This window comes from Cebus imitator, unplaced genomic scaffold (assembly GCF_001604975.1).
Source record: "Cebus imitator isolate Cc_AM_T3 unplaced genomic scaffold, Cebus_imitator-1.0 Scaffold120, whole genome shotgun sequence".
NCBI classification, from domain to species: domain Eukaryota; kingdom Metazoa; phylum Chordata; class Mammalia; order Primates; family Cebidae; genus Cebus; species Cebus imitator.
The window spans coordinates 1,197,463-1,210,805 of NW_016107435.1; the positions used below are offsets into that span (position 1 = coordinate 1,197,463).

Below are 13,343 nucleotides of genomic sequence, written 5' to 3' on the forward strand. Positions count from 1 at the left end.
TTTTTGAGATGGAGTCTCACTCTGTCTGCCAGGCTGGAGTGCAGTGTTGCGATCTCAGCTCACTGTGAGCTCTGCCTCCCAGGTTCAAGCAATTCTCATGCCTCAGCCTCCTGAGTAGCTGAGACTACAGGCGCCCAACACCACGCCCAGCTTATTATTATTATTATTATTATTTTGTATTTTTATAAAGATGGGGTTTCACTGTGTTGGTCAGGCTGGTCTCGAACTCCTGACCTCAGGTAATCCAAGAGCCTTGACCTCCCAAAGTGCTAGGATTATAGGCGTGAGCCACCACACCTAGCCTATTTCTGTATCCTGTATTTTAAAATCCAAAATTGAGTTATTTTTTGAAGTGCTTTAAGCAGCAATTTTATAAGAATGTTTATACATTATTTATTTGTTTATTTATATTTGTAGAGACAGAATTCTCGCTCTGTCACCCAGGCTGGAGTGCAGTGACGCTATCTCGGCTCACTGCAACCTCTCCCTTTCAGGTTCAAGCGATTCTCGTGCCTCAGCCTCCTGAGTAGCTGGGATTACAGGTGCTCACTGCCATATCCAGCTAATTTCTTTTGTATTTTAATAGAGACGGGGTTTCACTGTGTTGCCCAGGCTGGCCTCGAACTCCTGAGCTCAGGCAATCCACCTGCCTTGGCCTCCCAAAGTGCCAGGATTACAGGCGTGAGGAACAATTATGCATTTTAGTGGTCTAACTAAAGTTGTAAAACTGTACAGTCAGGTCTCTAAATGGCAAATCTGTGTCAACAAATATCTGCTATCATTCAGTATAACCTTGTGCTATGTAGAGTTCTGTGGGTGAAATGTACAAAGGCTTTGTCTCTAGGGGTTCCGGAGATTTATACATTCCAGCGAGGATGGGATCTTAAGGAAAAGCTCAGACAGGAGAACATGGTGCTGGTAGCTTCGAATATGGGAATGGAAATAGTGCCTCTGCAGTATTTGCTCCAAGTCTTTTTGGAGTTGATGACACTCCTCACCCTACCCACTTGCACAGAGCAAAGGGCACTGTCTTACCAAGTGCATGTTTGGTTCTTCTAACTCGTGGGAAGGCAGCCACAAAGCCTTGTGCTAGAGAATAAAAAGACCACAACACAGAGACCCCTGGTGTCCTCTGTCCCCCTGAGAAACTGAGAAAAGCAAAAGGGATCAAGGTGATCCAAATGTGTATTCTGGGACTGATTTTTGTGTTCCTGCCCATTTCAATAAAAGATTCAATGAGATGGTTGTACTGGCAATGTTGGCATGGAAAGGGCCACTATGCATCTGTGGCAACAGCAGCTGTGACCAGGAGCAAATGTCTTTGGCTTCCCATTAGGGAGCACACTGGGGCTCTGCCTAGAGTGAGCAACGTTCTTGCAAATGAACTTGCCAGGAGACATCCCATGAGGTAGGAAAGGAAACTAACAATACTCACTGCTTGCTAGACAGAGACACTCTGGGGCCTAGCTGCCAAGGACTCTAATGCCACATTGGGATGGGCAGTTAACAATAACCACTGAATTCAGGGCATCCAGCTAGCCTCATAAGAGTGAGTCATCTTAACACTCAGTAAAGAAAGGTAACTAAGTGTGAGTCTTTTTTTGTAATCCACCCAGAATTTGTTTTTAATCTGCCTAATTGTCTTATGTAAGATGCTTTGAAGAAACTGATGTCTGATAAAATTCTAGAAATAAATATAACAAGGCTAGGCATGGTAGTTCACACCTGTAATCCCAGACCAGGCTGAGGTGGGAGGATTGCTTGAAGCCAGGAGTTTGAGACCAGCCTGGGCAACAAAGTGAGACCCTGTCTCTAAAAAAAATAAAATAAAATACATTAGCTGGGTTTAGTGGCTTGCACTCATAGTCCCAGCTACTTGGGGGGCTGAGAAAGGAGGATGGCTTGAGATCAGGAGTTTGAGGCTGCAGTGAACTATTATTGTGCCACTGCACTCCACCCCTGTCTCTTAAAAAAAAAATGAATGAATGAATGAATGAATAAAAATTAAAATAGTTTAAACTGTTGCTGTACAATGATGGATTTCTTTTCCGTGATGGAAATATTCTTTGTAACACATTAGCCGCTAGTTACATATCACCACTGAACACTTACAAAAGTGATTAACACAACTAAGTTACTGAATTTTAAATTGCATTTAACTGTAACCAATTTCAACTTATATTTGAATTGTGACTTGTGGCCAATGGCTACAATAGCAACAGTTTTTTCCTGCCATGAAACAGTCGGCATTTTAGTTGGTGGTGTATAATGTTTCCCCAACTGAGTGAAAGTTAGAAACCAATTAATTGCTGCAAACAAAAGCACCAAAACTTTTGTATACTGTATTTGAGAGTATCTCAAAACCGGTACAATTTTTTTTTTCTATTCCTGTTGGTTTTTCTTTTTTTCTGCTGAATACAAAGAGAAAAATTTAGAAATACAGCATAAATATGGGTTTGCTTTTTTTTTTTTTTTAAGGAAACCCATTGATTTCATTAAGTTAAAGATTCCTTTCTTTCAAGTTCTACATACCGAGCAAGAAAGGGTAGATATGTTATTTTGCTACTCAGCATTCACTCACATTTTTCCTGTTAACAGAACAATGGGTTTTGCTTGTTTCTTTGTTTGTGGTCTGAGTAACTATCAATGCCACAGAAACCTATTCACCCCTACTCCCCTGTCCTATCACATAAACTTAGGGGGAGTTTGGTTTAGAAACTTTCTCATCATCCAGTCAGAACTTGCACCTGTAGTCCAGCAACTCTGGAGGCTGAGGTGGGAGGATTGCTTGAGTCCAGGAGTTTGAGACCAGCCGTAGCAACATAGCAAGATCCCCCCATCTCAAAAAATAAAAATAAAAAATAAAGTGAAACGAGATTTTTGTAGGGACTGTAGCCATGCCACCAGACTTCTGGGAAATGAATACAATTTGAGCCTGGAGGGGCCATGTGAAGTTGAGGGGTCACCAACATAAGAACCAAATAATGCAGAAAAACCAAGTTTAAGTCTCATGATGATGTTTGAACTCCAACATCCAGTCACAGAAAAAAACCTCTCTGGGATAATTTGTTCTAAAAACAGCTTTCTTGAGATACACTTCACACATCATATCATTCACCTATTTAAACTTTACAATCCTTGTTTTGTTGTTGTTGTTGTTTTCCACCGGTATGAAAATTTTTTAAATTGTATTTTAAGCTCTGGGATACATGTGCAGAATATGCAGGTTTGTTACATAAATATACACGTGCCATGGTGGTTGGCTGCATCCATCACTCTGTCATCTACATTAGATATTTCTCCTAATGCTAACCCTCCCCTAGACCCCCCCCCCGCCACAGTCCCCGGTGTATGACGTTCCCCTCCCTGTGCCCATGTGTTCTCATTGTTCAACTCCCACTTATGAATTTTTAGAATATTCATAGTTAACCATTACGACCATCAATTTTAGAACATTTTCATCACTCTTTGAAAAACCTGTACCCATTAGTGGTGACTCCTCTTCCTCTTCTCCCTCCAACCCTAGGCAACCACTAATCTATTTTCTGTCTCTGGAGATTTGCCTGTTCCAGACAAATGTAACATAGAGTTGTTTTGTGACTGGCTTTTTTCACTTGACATAATGTTTCAAGGTTCACCCAAATTGTAGCATGTATCAGTACCTCATTTTTTATTGCCAAAAGCAATTTTTAGATAAACTTTTTATTGTGTTATTACACAATATAATATCCATACTCTTCACCTAGTTTCTCCTAATGTTAACATCTTACATGACCATAGTACATTTGACAAAACTAAGGAATAGCACTGTTTAACTAAACTATAGACATGCTGGCTTTTTAATAATTATCCTGAGCTCTTTTATTAGTGACTCTAATAGGCATTCCTTAAAAGCTTCACGAGAGGCAGTCAGCTTAAGCCCTTCCAAGAGCTTACCCATCGGTCCACTCTTAGCCATCCTTGAGCAGATGTATGGTGGTATTGTGACAGACCCTTAGTAGACACTCTGTCAAGTAACTGGAGCAGCACTTGTGCTCTTGTCCAATTGGCTATCCCTTTCGCACTGGCATTGCATCAACCAAGGAAAGAAAAACCACAACACCATAATGTAAGAGAAACCCCTTATAAGTCTTTTGACTCCCAAGTTTGTTTAGATGCAGTTACAGTCACACAGAGAGAACCTGATAGATTCAAAGCCTGAGATTAAATAGCTGCAGAATTTAAGTCATTATTTCCATAAATAACTATTAATAAAAATATAGACTAGATAAATTACATCTGTTATAATCAGCAGCAGTTTATTAATTACACCCAAGATGCTATAAAAAAAAAAATAGCCGACCAACTAAGGCCTACTCGCCAAATGGCTTAAGAAAACAGAATAGCCCTAGACATGATATTAGCTGAAAAAGGTAGAGTTTGTGTTATGCTTAAAACTCAATGTCGTACCTTCGTCCCAAAAAATACTGCCCCCAATAAGAGCATAACCAAGGCTTTGCAAGGACTTACCACTTTATCCAATGAACTAGCTAAAAATTCTGAAGTTGATAACCGTTTTACAGGATAGCTAGAAAAGTAGTTCAGTAAATAGAAAGGAATCGTAGCCTCAATTCTTACTTCTTTTGCAGTAGTACTAGGTGTACTCATTCTTGTCAGATGCTGCATCATACACTGCATTCGTAAACTGGTTCAAAGACTTATAGAAACAGCTATTACCAAAACCTTCCCTAGTTTCTCCCAGTCCTATACTAATAAGTACTTTCTCCTGGAAGAACAACAAAGCTGAGTCATGTTAGGTAAGTTTGAAGAAGAAGATGTATGAATTCAAGAAGAGGAAATTGTTAAGAACAAATAGTTCTTCTTCAAAGCCTTTCAGTTTCTAGTTCTTTGTCCTATTCTAAAAAGTAATCTTACCCATTTGTCTATCAGCCCCCTCTATCTCTGTTTTGCCCAAACAGGCCCAGGCATTTCCCATCACCTATGCAACTGCCCTTCCTGTCAAAATCCCACCCTTGCTCCCTTGATGCTGTCAACTGTAGCCAATCAGAATTAGCCTAGATTGTGCAGTCCAATCCCAGCCCACAAGGGGAAGACACAAGAACAAAGTCTGCCTCAGCAGATAGAAACTGTTGCTCTCCTTTGTTCTGTGTGCTCTCCCTTGCCTCTGCCTTGCATGCAAGAGACGTGCTTCTATACAAGTAAATTGCCTTGCTGAGAAAACTTTTGGCTGAATGTTAGTTCCACTTTGCAGCACCAAGCATTTTTATCTCTGACATCTGTTTCAAGAGAGCCATGGGAGGTCCCTGAGTTCAGAGAGATAGCATATATTCCTTTTGTCATCACATCATTAGCAATAAACCTATGATAAAAATAGTAATGCTGTTAAATAACCATATGAAAAATGAACATTTAGATTTGTAAAAGCCTCATAAACATTTCCCTTTCTTCTCCTTCCCTTCTCCTTTTTCTCCTCCTCCTCGTTTTCTTCCTTCTTCCCCTTCTTTCTCTTTTTTTGCCAAATAAAAAATTTCAAATAATTAACTTCCATAAATAACTAATCTATAAGGGATAAAGATTTTTACATTTAAATTACTTTGAGTTTGCTGGCAGCCTTTAATGACAAATCTGGAAAAAGATACAGGGCCTATGTTAGTTTCACATGGTAGCTGCATGGTAAATGTTTGGTGAATTAGCCAATTATTCAAAATCAACAAATATTTACTCAGTTAAACTCTGTGAAGGTGCCAAGAAGAAAAGGTCTGTGTCTTCAAGCAGCAATGACTTTATTGAGTAGGTGAGACATTAACAGCAGAACCTACTTAGAGTCACCAATGAAAGAGCTCAAGATATTTATTAAAAAGCCAACATGGGGCTAATTACATGTTAAGTGACAGGGAAAAGGTAATGAAGAATTTCTGAGCAGAAAGCAGTTATAGATGTTTTACAGGGGAGACAGTTCGACTCTGGTGTTAAAGGGTGGATATGCTTTGGACAGGTGGGCCAGTTGCTATGAGAGCATCAGATCAGGGAAACACAAAGGTTTCCTATCTGACACACTGTTTTTCCATTACAGAGAGTGTAAAAATGTGTTTGGGGTGAATTGCTTATGTCAGAGCAATCAGTGGTCTTCAATCACAGATCTCAAAGAAGCAAAATGTCTCAAATACTCTTTAAAACTTTGGAGATGAAAATAAAACAAATCATGGCCAGGTGCAGTGGCTCATGCCTGTAATCCTAGTACTTTGGGAGGCCAAGGCAGGCAGATCACTTGAACTCATTAGTTTGAGACCAGCCTGGGCAACCTGTCAAAATCCCATCTCTACTAAAAATACAAAAATTGGCCAGGCATGGTGGTACATGCCTGTAGTCTCAGCTACTTGGGAGGCTGAGGCACGAGGATCACTTGAAGGAGGCAGAGGTTGCAGTAAGCTAAGATCGCACCACTGCACTCCAGCTTGAGTAACAGAGTAAGACCCTGCCTCAAAAAAAAAAAAAAAGAACAAAAATAAAACAAATGAAAAAGACTTTATAAAACTAGCAATTATCTTTTCCTGGAGTTTATGAGTTAAAATTTAAAGTTTAGCTACAGTCTCTGTATTTATGAGTTAAAGTGAAATTACTTAAATAATCAAGTCATAATAATTTTCAATATTGTGTATTGAAAGAAAGTCCCAAATATCTGTCTTTTATAAGCCCGCCTTATTTTTTCAACTTTTAGGTTTTTAATTGAGATTATGTTATGTGGGGAATAGTTGTTTTCTGTTTATTTCTCTTTCATTAATTAGCAGCATATCAATTTTTCAGGTCATTCCTTTCATCCCAGTAACTTGAGGTCCACTTTGGTTTCTGAAGTCATCGAAGAACTTGTGATCAGACATTTCCACCCAGAACTTGGACCCTCATTTTCCTGCATTTGTACGTATCTGTAGTTAAATGACAACAAATATGTATTCATCTTGTTCTTAGAAATAGGTTGCCTATTTTTAAAACACACACTTTTCCATCTGATAACACCAGGACAAAAACTTTCCATTTGCTGAGGGAGCCTAATTAAAGAAATGAAAAAGAAAGTTATCTATTATTGGAGGAAAAATGATTTTCCTTCTAAATAGTGCTAGAAGCACATGTTAAGAAGATGTGCTAAGAATTTTTTTTAAAGTCTTGTTCTTTTTCGTTTAATATATCTGTGTGAGGCAGCTGTAAACCTTCACTTTTGTGGAAACAATCCCACACCCTTGTTCACCCCAAAGAGTTCTTTTCATCCAACTACACATAGATTTTTCCCCAAATTTCATAGGCTTATAAAATTTTGAAACTTACAGATCCTTTTGTCTAACTTTATAAGCTAAGTAAGCAGACAAGGACAATGCAGGAGAACAGTGGGAAAATCTGTCCAGAGTTCTTGACTCTTACTCCATACTTGCCTACAAGCAAACCACACTCCATCAGCATTAAGCTTCTCTAAAAGATCTGGTGATTTTAGGACTCCATATCTTGGCACTGGCAGTTCCTCTTGCCCAGAAGGACTGGCTCTTCTGTCATCAGGAACATGCCTGCTCTTCCTTCAAGACCCCAAAGATCACCTCATCTGGCCAGGTGCAATGGTTCACGCCTGTAATCCCAGAGTTTTGGGGAGGCAAACATAGGAGGATCACTTGAGCCCAGGAGTTTGGAGCTGCAGTGATGGGGCCACTGCATTCCAACCTGGGCAACAGAGCAGTATTCCATTTAAAAAAAAAAAAAATGCAGCCAGGCATGGTGGCTCACGCCTGTAATTCCAGCACTTTGGGAGGCTGAGGTTGGTGGATCACCTGAGGTCAGGAGTTTGAGACCAGTCTGGCCAACATGGCAAAACTCTGTCTCTACTAAAAAAAAAAAAAATACAAAATAAGCTGGGCATGGTGGTGGGTGCCTGTAATCCCAGCTGCTCAGGAGAATCACTTGAACCCAGGAGGTGGAGGTTGCAGTGAGCCGAGATTGAGTCATTGCACTCCAGCCTGGGTGACAGGAGCAAAACTCTATCTAGAAAAAAAAAAAAAAAAAAAAAGCTTTCCTAGCTAGTATCTTGTAACTCTGCATTCCCATAGAGTACGTAGTTGCCATTTCTACCATGGCACTTGGCATGGTGCATTATAATAATCTGTTCCATGGCTATTCACTAGCTCATGAGTGTTTCAGTTCTTTATTTGTATATAGCCATTGCCTAGCACAGTACTTGCCACGTAAATAGATAATTAATAACTGATGATTGAATGACTGGCCAGAACTTCCCTGTAGCTCCTCCTTGCCTCCAATAGATTGGTTACATATTCTCAAATTTCTTTCTTATCTAAATGAAAATCATTACCTGAAAAATCATTCAAGCCTCACATCTGCTGAAAAATAAACTAAATATTAACATGGTTTCTCATTTCCAAGCTTCTTTAATATGTTTGTTGAATAAATTATTCACTGCAACCTACTATTCATTAAATCAAGGCATATAAGGCCATTCAGACTTCACCTTTGAAAAATTTAATCACTGGTCTCAGACTCAGCATATTTAAAATAAAATAAAATTAGAGTTTAATTACTTTCACCTTTTTGTAAGAAGCTTGTTTGTCCTTTATTAACTAGATATAATTAGACTTCATAATAGGGATATTGCTTTTTGTTTTTTTTTTTTAATTGCATTTTAGGTTTTGGGGTATATGTGAAGAACATGCAAGATTGTTGCATAGGTACACACATGACAGTGTGATTTGCTGCCTTCCTCCCCTTCACCTGTATCTGGCATTTCTCCCCATGCTATCTCTCCTCAGCTCCCCACCCCCTGCTGTCCCTTCCCTGTTTCCCCCCAACAGACCCTAGTGTGTGATGCTCCCCTCCCTGTGTCCATGTGTTCTCATTGTTCAACACCCACCTATGAGTGAGAACATGTGGTGTTTGATTTTCTGTTCTTGTGTCAGTTTGCTGAGAATGATGGTTTCTAGGTTCATCCATGTCTCTGCAAAGGACACAAACTCATCGTTTTTGATGGCTGCATAATATTCCATGGTGTATATGTACCACATTTTCCCTATCCAGTCTATTATTGATGGGCATTTGGGTTGGTTCCAGGTCTTTGCTATTGTAAACAATGCTGCAGTGAACATTTGTGTGTGTGTGTCCTTATAGTAGAACGATTTATAATCCTTTGGATATATACCCAGTAATGGGATTGCTGGGTCAAATGGAATTTCTATTTTTAGGTCCTTGCGGAATCACCACACTGTCTTCCACAATGGTTGAACTAATTTACACTCCCACCAACAGTGTAAACATGTTCCTATTTCTCCACATCCTCTCCAGCATCTCTTCAGATTTTTTAATGATCACCATTCTAACTGGCATGAGATAGTATCTCAATGTAGTTTTGATTTGCATTTCTGTAATGACCAGTGATGATGAACATTTTTTCATGTTTGTTGGCCTCATGTATGTCTTCTTTTGTAAAGTGTCTGTTCATATCCTTTGCCCACTTTTGAATGGGCTTGTTGGTTTTTTTCTTGTAAATCTGTTGTAGTTCTTTGTAGATTCTGGATATCAGTCCTTTGTCAGATGGGTAGACTGCAAAAATTTTTTCCCATTCTGTTGGTTGCTGATTTACCCTAATGACTGTTTCTTTTTCTGTGCAGAAGCTGTGAAGTTTGATTAGGTTCCATTTGTCTATTTTGGCTTTTGTTGCCAATGCTTTCGGTGTTTTGGTCATGAAGTCCTTGCCTATGCCCATGCCCTGAATGGTTTTGCCTAGATTTTCTTCTAGGGTTTTTATGGTGTTAGGTCTTATGTTTAAGTCTTTAATCCATCGGGAGTTAATTTTGGTGTAAGGTGTCAGGAAGGGGTCCACTTTCTGCTTTCTGCACATGGCTAGCCAGTTTTCCCAACACCATTTATTAAACAGGGAATCCTTTCCCCATTGCTTGTTTTTGTCAGGTTTGTCAAAGATCAGATGGTTATAGATATGTTGTGTTGCCTCCAAGGCCTCTGTTCTGTTCCATTGCTCTATATCTCTGTTTTGGTACCAGTGCCATGCTGTTTTGATTATTGTAGCCTTGTAGTATAGTTTGAAGTCCAGTAATGTGAGGTGTCCTGCTTTGTTCTTTTTGCTTAGAATTGACTTGGCTATGCAGGCTCTCTTTTGGTTCCATATGAAGTTTAAGGTGATATTTTCCAGTTCTGTGAAGAAGATCATTGGTAGCTTGATGGGGATAGCATTGAATCTATAAATTACTTTGGCCAGTATGACCATTTTCACGATATTGATTCTTCCTAACCATAGGCATGGAATGTTTCTCCATCTGTTTGTGTCCTCTCATTTCTTTGAGCAGTGGTTTGTAGTTCTCCTTGAAGAGGTCCTTTATGTTCCTTGTTAGTTGTATTCCTAGGTATTTTATTCTCTTTGTAGCAATTGTGAATGGCAGCTCGTTCTTGATTTGGATCTCTTTAAATTGCTTTTTGTAATTCTCTTATCCACATGTTTGGCCTGGAGGAGTACTCCTTCACTTGTAAAATCTCCCATCAAGTATTTCAGGAAGTAGGAAGGATAGAGTCTAAGATTGTAAACACACACACACACACATCAAAGGTACTACTGAGTACAAGATGTCAAAAATTTAAAACTTAGCTTTAAAAAAATCATCTCTATTATTATTTTCCAATCCAGTGGTGAAATGGAAGTTGTTTGCCCTGGGAACTCTGACCGTATTGCTGACGAATCATTTCTGATGTGACATGAAGCCCCAGCACTGGGTTCCTGGGTGTTCTCTCCATTGCCACCGTTGGTTTTGTATGTTTCTTTCAAATGAGCCAAACTGGTGCATTTAACCCCTATGGAAAAGTCACTAACCTGTCAGAGAGGGGAATTCCTTATGAGTGTTGGACAGATCTTTTGGAAAAAAAAAATCGAAGCCTGCATAGAACTTGGGTATTAGCAAACTGTAAGCATGCACAGAGCCAAAAATAAATGTAGTATATTGGCAAAGGCTCAGGGCTTAGAAGTTAGTCTTTGAAACTTCTAATATAATGTTCAATCTTTCCCTGTAAACAGAAAATATTAATATTTACAATTCTTTATAGTACTAAGCAGTTGCTCCCTGGAGAAAAGTACAGAAATTCTAAGTGTTATTCTTATCTACTTTTTTTTCATTAAGCCAGTTGCTGTAACTGATTTTTAGATATACAGAAAAGAAGTCTTAAAATTTTACATTATGCTTTCCTATAAGACTTTGTCTAGAGTTAAAATCATGTCTCTTCATATATGGTGCTACCATATTCTTTTTCCTGAAACACAAAAAGATTCTAACATTTCTATATCTGTATCTCTGCACACAAGAATGTTTTGCTCTCTTTCTTTTTTTTGGAGATAGAGTCTCACTGTGTTGCCCAGGCTGGATTACAGTAGCACAGTCTCAGCTCACTGCAACCTCCACCTCCCAGGTTCAAGCAATTCTTCTTCCTCAGCCTTCTGAGTATCTGGGATTACAGGTGCGTGCCACCATGCCCAGCTAATTTTTGTATTTTTAGTAGAGATGGAGTTTCATCATGTTAGCCAGGCTGGTCTCAAACTCCTGACCTTGGGTAATCCGCCCGCCTCAGCCTCCCGAAGTGCTAAGATTACAGGCATGAGCCACCATGCCTGGCTTCCTTATTTTTTAAAATACATATGTATATATTATAAATAATATATAATACATATATATTAAACACACATATAAACATACATATATATTACATATGTGTTTAATATATATACATATACACACACATATATGTACAAACGTGAAAAAATAGAGCTCTATTAAAATTACATTTTATGTAAATTACCAGACAGATTTTATTGACCACTGTAGGTCTATGGAAATAATCATCTAATAATAATGTGCAAAATATATTGTCTAATTCCACATTCCAGTCATACCTACATATGCCATTTCCCCTGGAAATGAAAGGAGAGACATACTGGGAAAAGATATTCACACATGCATGTCCTGATTAGGGCAGGAAGTAACGGACAAATCTCTTGAGAATCTTTCTTGCAACCCTGCCAGGCCAGTTGAATGGATTCCAGATGTTTCTAGGCTTGTTATACATTTTGAATTGTTATCTGAAGCAGAACCCTGACACTAAAGAACTGTCTCCCCTTTGCTTCATTCCTCACATCCCCCCAGATTTGACTTGCTGAGACTTTATACCAGAGACTGAAAGAAGAAAAGCAAAACCTAAGCCCATCCATTACGCTGGCAAAACTTTTAATCAAAACACTCCCAACAGTTTCCTAGGTTTCTCCCTCAACCAGCAAAGAGAGGTAAAAGAGATCACTTTTCCAAAGCTTTCGAAATATAAATTCTAGTTTTCAAGTCTTATTCTGCTCAGAAGCCCATTCTTTGGGGAATGGTTGTTAATATTCACGCATTGATGTACTTTCTCCCCAGGACAGAACACGAAACGGGGACACCCCAGGAGAAGGAGCCATGTTCTGTGGAGTCCCCCTGGCTTCCCAGCCTCCAGCCTCTCCCCTCCCTCAACCCAACCTATCACAGTGTGCACAACAATGAAATATTTTCCATATTATCCAGGTAAGAGAAAGTCTTTTCTTTTCTTCTGTATTGCAAATAAAAGAGAAATTCCCTTTCCATGACATATTCTCTGGTGCATTTTTTTAAACTTTTATTTTAGGTCGAGGGCAACATGTGCAGGTTTCTATATATGTAACTCATGTCATGGGGGTTTGCCGTACAGATTATTTTGGCACCCAGGTACTAAGCATAGACCCTAATAGTTATATTTTTTTGTTCCTTTCCCTCCCCCCACCCTCCATCCTCAAGAAGGCCCCAGTGTCTGTTGTTCCCTTCTATGTGTCCATGAATTCTCATCATTTAGCTCCTACTGTTAAGTGAGAACATGTGGTATGTGGTTCTACAATGAAAGACAAACAGTCGCAGGTGAGGAAAACAATGCTGGGAAATTGAACTGCATTTGATAATTTGCATACGCCATTCCCCTTCCTCAGAGGCTGGCGACGCATGGTGACTGGATGTGACCTGAGCCTTCTCTTCCTTTGAAATGTTACCCCCTGCACTAGTGTGTCATCCCCATTACTGGAGTTGGTCCCTTAACCACATATAGAAACTAGTCTGGTGGCAGTGGTTCTGTCACAGGATGAGCTTCACATTCAGTCTAAGGGTTTGTTTTCACTCACTGATCTCCGTACACAGGGCCACTGAAAGTGCATCACGTAGCAGAGCTTTTCAGGAAATTTGTGTTCACAGGATGTTTAACTGTTAAGGAGAGTCGGCAATGATTACTTGAGTCCAGTTACATAG

At 39.4% G+C, this 13,343-nt stretch overlaps 1 long non-coding RNA gene across 1 annotated transcript in view; it reads left to right on the forward strand.

Annotated features, from left to right (window-relative positions):
• The window catches only part of LOC119472842, a 49,310-nt gene extending 36,720 nt beyond the window's left edge, over positions 1-12,590 (forward strand). Inside the window, exons 3-4 of the long non-coding RNA XR_005202018.1 lie at positions 12,189-12,325; positions 12,453-12,590. This is a non-coding gene — a long non-coding RNA (uncharacterized LOC119472842). The remainder of the gene's footprint in view (positions 1-12,188; positions 12,326-12,452) is intronic.
• The last annotated feature ends 753 nt before the right edge of the window (positions 12,591-13,343 follow it).